The sequence below is a fragment of the Amphimedon queenslandica genome, unplaced genomic scaffold (genome assembly GCF_000090795.2).
Source record: "Amphimedon queenslandica unplaced genomic scaffold, v1.1 AMPQUscaffold_12680, whole genome shotgun sequence".
NCBI classification, from domain to species: Eukaryota; Metazoa; Porifera; class Demospongiae; order Haplosclerida; family Niphatidae; genus Amphimedon; species Amphimedon queenslandica.
In genome coordinates, this window is record NW_003547084.1 from 13529 (window position 1) to 21323 (window position 7795).

The window sequence follows — 7795 nt, forward strand, 5'->3', positions numbered from 1 at the left end:
TAGACTGCATGTTTGCAGAAGCAGTATTTTAAAATGTTACCCCTCTAACATAGCAAATCAGTAAATGAAACTAATCAAACTATGCCAAACAGTCCCATGCACAATGATTGTAGCAACATTTTCAATGATTTTGTTAGCCCGTCTTTGCCCATGTGATGTGATCAAGCAACATGCAGGTACATAAGTTTTGAATATTTGCCAGTACATACCGGTATAGCACAAATTTGAACAATAATTATCACAGTATATTTGTAATGGTATCAGTACTTTTTCAGTGCAGTCATATCACAAACACCAAAGTATTGAAATTGTATTGCAAATTTTGTTACAAATTTTATTAGAGCATGTGAAAAAGAAACATGTGCTCAGCCTCAGCAGTAGAGAGAGCACCACTGGTTTCCTTCTTACTTCTCCAACTTATTCCAGTGCCCCCTATTTGAATAATGTAACCAGAGGTTGACTTACAGTCATTTGTATCACTACCTCCAAAATCTGAATCTGAATATTCAAGGTGTTAGAGCCATCACATAAGTACTTTAAACCATAGTTTCTAATACCTTGTAGATAACTAATGATTCTCTTAACTGCAACCAATGATCCTTTGTTGGTTTAGAGGAGAACTTATACATCTGAAACAGCAAATGTAATATCAGGCCTCAATTGTCATAGTTGACAAGTATTGTAGACTCCCTATACTGCTGACTGGTATAAACCTTGATCAGCTAGCTTGTCATCTTCAGTTGCTTTCACATGCTTCATTGCTGTGTTTACTGGCGTAGCAACTGACTTAGTTTTTTGGAGACCAAAGACTAAAAATGTAGGTATAGTTTGACCTATTCAGGTTTGCTTTATTTCATCCATTTTCCTCATATCCTCAAGTTTCCAGCAAGTGGAATATAATCTATGTATACTGCCATAATGAACAACTCTCCTTCTGAAGTGACACAGAGACAAGGGTCACTCTGTGTGAACCCCATTCCTTTTAGCTGATTGTCAAGTGCTGTGTTTCAACACTGAGGGGCTTGTTGTTTAAGACCAAACAAGTTACGCTTTAGCTTGCATACCAGATTCTTTCCTTCTGTTTGAAAACATTTGGGTTGAGACATAAGGCCACTCCAATTTGATTCCTTGTTTCCCATTACCCGCCCGCATGGGGCCGCATCGCTATTCATTATTGCGGTTTTTCATTGATTATACAAGCAATTTATACAGCTGATAATGAATAAATTTAATGAAAATGAACAAACCCGCCCGCCCGCATCAGGCCCGCCTCTGTAATGGGAAACTATGAATCTTATTGGAGTGGCCTAATTATCAATCTCTTCTTCAAGATCTCCATTTAAGAAGGTAGGTGTTACATCTGTCTGATATAATTGTAATCCATGTTGAGCTACCATGGCAATAACAGACTGTACAGACTCAAAATGTACAACAGGAGAGAAAGTCTCATTGTAGCTCTGCCCTGGCTTCTGAGAATACCCTTGAGCAACCAGCCTAGCTTTTTACCTCTCAATAGAACAATCAGCTCTCACTTTATGTTTGAATATCCACTTGTACCCGACAGTTTTTCTGTGTTGTAAATGTGGCAAATTGACTATATCATAGACATCAACAGCTCTAAGAGAATGCCTCTCCTTTTATGGCTTCTTTCCTTTTGTCCTTTTCTGGACCTGAGAGTGCTTCTTCTGCTGTAGTTGGCTCAGGAAGAAGATCCGTTACAGTAGCAGTGATGTACGTGCCATAGAAATTGGTCGGTTTTGTCACTTTTGTATTGTCGTAAGACTGGTTCTTCTTCAGTATTACGGTGATCTTCTGCTGTCTCATTATCAGCTCCTTCTGAAATAGAAACATCAGTTTGGTTCCTTTCCATAGCCAGGTTTGCTTTCATCAAGAATTACATTATGACCACAAAAGACTCTTCTTTTATTGATGTCATATAAACGATAGCCCTTTGTTGCCATACCATAACCGAGTAGAACACACTTCTTTGCTTTAGGATCCAGCTTATGTCTTTCTTCTTTTGAGACATGTGAACAGCCATCACAACCAAGTACTCTGACGTGATTGACCTTTGGTTTGACACACTCTAAGGCTTCATGTGGTGTACTGCCTTCATTACCTTTGGTGGGACTTCTATTTCTTAAGTAAACTGCAGTAGTCAGGGCTTCTGCCCAGAACCTTTGAGATAACTGGCTTTAAAATTAGTCAGGTGGAGCCTGACTACTTTGAAATAGCATTGCTCTCACAGCTTCCGTTAATGTGTGGTTTGACCTTTTTGCAATACCATTCTGTTCAGGTGACCTTGCAAAGGTTAACTCATGCTTAATGCTTTCTTTTTAAGATACGTCTGAAAAGGGGTTAACATGTATTCCCCACCATTGTCACTACAAAGAACCCTTAGATTCCTTCCAGTAGGCAGTAGACCTTTCCACCATTGACTTCCACTCTATAGAGCCTCTCAAAAACTTCACTCTTTTAATTGTTTTAAAATATAAACACACACAAATCTGGTTTTATCATCTACGAATGAGAGAAAATACTCACCTCCACTTAGTCACTTGGAATTGATCTTACCACACACATCACTGTGGACTAATCCTAGTGGCTCATCAGCTCTTTTACCTCCTGTTGTTGGAAACAGAGTGCGATGTAGCCTGTTTCTCTTTGATAGATGATTCACAAAAATCAAATTTGTCTAAAAGATCATCACAGCTTAGACCATCAACTAACCCTTCCTTAGCAAGTTGTTTTAGACTCGTTTAATTAAGATAACCATAATTATCGTTGATGCCAAACATTGACACCAGCACATGAGCTCTTGCTGTGTTGACGCTCTATCTGATACTCTTACAACTGAGGTAATAGAGACATTCATTTTTAATTGAACTGCCAATGATTTTTTCATCTTCACACATGATATCATATGTGGATTCGTCAAAAACCACAGCTTTACCACGATCTGTTATTCTGGAGATATTCTGAGTAGATTAAATGACAGCTCAGGGACATAGATGGGTCATATTTGGACTGTACACTCTATGACATCCTCTTTCTGAGCTAATTCAATTTTAATAGTACCACAGCTAGCTGCCTTAATTACTCTATTGTCTCCTAGTGTGACATCTTGAAATCTAATTTTGAAAACAGTGTTCTGTAACAGACATTCCTAACTGTCTGAATTAACCAACTCTATTTCCAAAAATTACTCTTATTCAAAACTCAAATAACTACACACCACACAACACAACACACACCAAAAGTTACCAAATTCACACACTTACCGGTATTATAGGTACCATAAATGTCTAGAAGGTTTTCTAACACACAAGAATACTTTACATACATGATTGTTGTAGAATATACTTGAATACATATAATATATACTTATAGTAGTCTGTAGAAGGTTCTAGACCCAGTTAGAATCAACTTCTTACATGTTTAATTACAGCAAATGTGGCACTTAGCTCCTGAATTGAGAATCCAGCTGTCTGCTTGATTGCTGCTAGCTGCTAGTGCATGTGTGGTTATTAGATCAACACCAGGACTACATGTAGGTCTACTCTTCCTGGTTTCCTTCCATCTTTGTGGTATCTTTTTCTTTTCTTTGTCATTTCTTTTTTTTGAAGTAGCTGTAAATAATTGATTTCTTTCATAGCAATCCTTCTGCATATGACCCAGCTTCTTACAGTGATGACAGCATATTTGTTTCTACCACTTCTTCTTAGGTTGACTCTTGTGATACAGTCTATAGCATTACTGCTACTCTCTCCACGCTCTCCATAGATGGTACTCTTTCATTGCTTCTAGTGCTGTAACAAGTGTGTCATACAACTCAGGCAAGCTAGCAAGTAGGTACACTTGGAATACTGTCATTGATATCTTCAAGAAGTTTGGTGACATTAAAATATCTTGTAATGTTTTATTCAATAACAAAGAGAAAAGATTCAGAGAGAAGGTCAGAGACAATTAGAAAGAACAAGGATATAATATTTGATCATAGTTTATATAGGTACTAAGAGACAGGAAGTGCATTCCATCATGCACCACATTACAATAACACAATAGACTAATAATACAATGATAATACATGATAATAATAATAACACAACAATAACAATAACATAAATACATTACATATCTCATCCAATTGATTCTTATGTCTACTAGATCTTCATCAAGTAGATGAAGTTATCAAGTGGTGGATTAAGTAGTGGATCAAGTGGATCATTGCACAAGTGAATGATTATGGCGAGTTCATAGAAGATCTTGGTCATCTTTTTAATGTGCTCTTGTACTGACTTTCCTTCTTGTTGTCATAGCATGCATGTGTATTTTGCAACGGGGTATTAACTTGTGACAGAGTTTGTGGGTGGATTTTAGCAAGGCTAGTTATAGTTAAACTCATAAAGTTAATAGATAACAAAGAGTAAATAATACAAGAGAGATGAAGAGAGAGAGAGAGAACTAAAACCAGAACCATCCAAGAATAAACTAACAATATAACAACCACAGAATGTGCATGCATCAGAACTTATTATGTAATTGATAACAATATTCATACACACTAATTAGATCTATAACCACAAACTAAAAATTATATTTACATAGTACATAAGTAACATAGCATCTTTACATGTAAAATCAGTTTGATAATGCTAATATAATACTTCTTACACCAAAGCCAAGCACTACAGTAAAACTATTTTTATCAGCAATATTTGAGGGGGCTGGCTCCTCAGCCCCCCTGATTAAATGAATATCATCATACTTCAAAATGACTGCCATTACAATGAAGAGTTATAAACAATAGAGCTATTGCATGGAAGTAATCAACAGGGGGTGACGGGGTGTGGCTATGATTGTCCGCCATTTTGAGTGGCAAGAATGTACATGGAACGAATGGGGAGAATGGAGAAAAATGTAAATAAATCCTGCAGTTTACAATACAGGCTAATGCAAGCTAGGAAATGAAGATATTGAGTAAAGAACTCTCCATAATATTCTACAGCCAAGTATGATATCTCGTTGGAAAATCCCAGTTTGTTTCTGCATCTTCATTCATTCCATGTACATTCTTGCCACTCAAGATGACAGACAGTCATAGCTGCACCCCCCTGTTGATTACTTCTGTGCAACAGCTCTATTGAAATTATAAAAACGGTTGCTATTTTCAGAAATCAACCAGAAAAACTAATGTATATAGGCTATAGATTACCTGCGCATTAGGTAACACTTCCTTGAAGTTGGCAAAACGTTGGGGTACACATGGTCAGGCACACCCACTGGTTAGCAAAAAGCAAAATGACTACATCAGATGTAAGCACTTTATATCTTTGTTTGAGGGAGCTTGAAAGTGGCTACGTTGCAAAGCTGAAATCTGTTGGTTAGATGATCAATGATGGTCCTTATTTGCCTGAAAAAACAACGTCCAATTCACGTCAGGGATGAGGAACTGACCAAATCTCGAGCCTTGGATCTACATTGTTAGCAGGCCTAGGCTATTCACACAAGAGCAGCTCATGTCCTATGCAGCTCAGTAAGGCCCTTAGCTCATCATAAAGAAGATTACACCAAACTTTCTTTTAGGCAGCTTGTTTTTTGCCTGACACTTGTCGTATCTTATTACTCTTTGCTCTATATAGGCAGAAACAGTAGGGAATGTCTATATTAGCAGGGTTATCAACCAACCTTCCTAGAAAACGAGACACCTACGGTGCATGACCTCGCCCCTATAGCTGCTATGGTGCATGCCCGCACTGCAATAGCTATTTGATTATCAGCATGAAGAGAGTCTGCTCAACACTAGCTTCCTGCAATTGCATGCACTTGCTCTTGAATACCTGCAGAAGTAGCAGCACTGCAGCATATACATGCAAGCAGCTCCAGCCCCTCCCATGCATGTAGATTGCAAGGTGTGGCATTACATCATCAACTGCAATGATGGCAGCAAGAAGACCATGTGAGAAAGAAGCTTAACTTTTTCTTTACTAATCAGCAATATACGATAAACTTGCTGACAGAAAGTTGTTGCCTTCATGTATTTGAGATAGTATAGGTACTTTAGTACCTATAGCCCACTAGGTTGTCGCTCCAGCGCTTCACAAACAAGAACCAGGACAACTGTAACTTTTCACCAAGTAAGATTTAGAGAAATCTGTTCATATCTTTTGAAGGCCATGTTCTAATCTACTGGAAAATGCTACCAGCTATCTCTAGAGTGCCAACACAACGGAACTTGACTCAAATACTCGATTTTCTCACTTTGAAGCTTCTTGTACCTAGCGCTGATATTTGAACAACACAAAACAGTTAAGCAAGACTTTTTCAGGCAAAAAAGAAAGATCTAGGAGCTTAGAACACGCTATGCTAAAGTTATAGTTTATTAAAGACAAAATTCGCTTGTACAGAATGAATGAATGAGAGCACTAAAGTGCACATACCATCGCCACAGTCTGTGTGTAACAATTTTAATAAATTAAGAGAAAAATAATTAGTGAAAGTTTTGACACAGAAAAGAAGCTTCAGCATGTAAAAACTTAGTGAATGTTTTGAGACAGTGAATTTTTTGTTTTTTAGACAGAGAAGAAGCTCCAGCATGCTTGTTGCACTGCTGTAGCAATGTAAAGGTGTGGCTGTAATGAAGGTGTGGCTCAATCAAGCCATATGCTCCACCATAGATATTAGACCCCGTTTACACTAATCCATTTTCACATGTAAACGGAGACTTTTTGATTCTGACACAGCTTCTGTTTACACTAATACATGAAAATGCATCACCTATCCGAAGCAAAATGTAAACGGATACCAAAGTGGATACTTCTATAAACGAATGATAAATCTTATGAAAATGCAGCTGCTGGATTAGTGTAAACACCTGAAACGAATAATAGCAAAAACAATCCGGATTCAGTGAAGTGGATTAGTGTAAACGGGGCCTTAGAGTAAATGAAAGGGATTGGAAACGGGTGCGTGGGCGTAGCCCAACCTCCATTCATTTGTATTGTTACTAAGCATACAGAGGTGGGTTGGGATTTTGTCATTATTTTCACGCTACTTTTCCTTCTTTCAGGAGCAATATCTGGCGAAGGACTGTTCTCATTTAAGTGAAACTGATGCATCAAGAAGCCTAATGTTTCCTCTCAACACTACTGTTATGATGAGTGTTATCTATTGTACAGAAAATGCTATAGTTTTAATGATACAGCCCATTTTTACTCTTAAAATGCCATTTATTTCATTATTCTCCCTTTTCTCAAAACATGCTAAAGTAAAACTGAAAACCATTATAATCATATGAAAGACCTTACACTTTCCAAAGTAATTATACAGGTTAGAGTTAGAATCTATGAAGTATGAGTTTGTTACAAGAGCTAAAGTGTATCCAAAAAAATTGATTTTGTTGTACCTATAACTGTTTGCAAAATAGCTTTACAGAGACAAAAACCTTGCTGTAGGTAGCTGTAAAAATTCTTTGTGCAATAGGCTATAGATCATTAGCAAGCGCTATCCTGGAGCAACACAAATTTCCTTCAAAATCCTGCCAGCGCAACTTCACCAATGGAGGAGATGGGAAACACTGATGGTTGTCATGTGGTAACCCAACTAGCATTTCCTGTTGCTACACCCCGTTTCCAATCCCTTTCATTTACTCTAATATCTATGGCTCCACCATAGATATTAGAGTAAATGAAAGGGATTGGAAACGGGGGCATAGGCTGGTTGATGTTGCTATTGGTTACCGGCCCAAAACCTGGTTGATTTGCCATCTCCTCCATTAGTGAGGCTGTACTGCAAG

The 7795-nt window shown here is 37.7% G+C and overlaps 1 long non-coding RNA gene across 1 annotated transcript; it reads left to right on the forward strand.

The window, feature by feature from the left end:
- The first annotated feature begins 6980 nt into the window (after positions 1 to 6980).
- LOC109587125 (uncharacterized) lies at positions 6981 to 7276 on the forward strand. The gene is made up of 2 exons (XR_002187402.1): positions 6981 to 7020; positions 7070 to 7276. It is a non-coding gene; the product is annotated as an uncharacterized LOC109587125 (long non-coding RNA).
- The last annotated feature ends 519 nt before the right edge of the window (positions 7277 to 7795 follow it).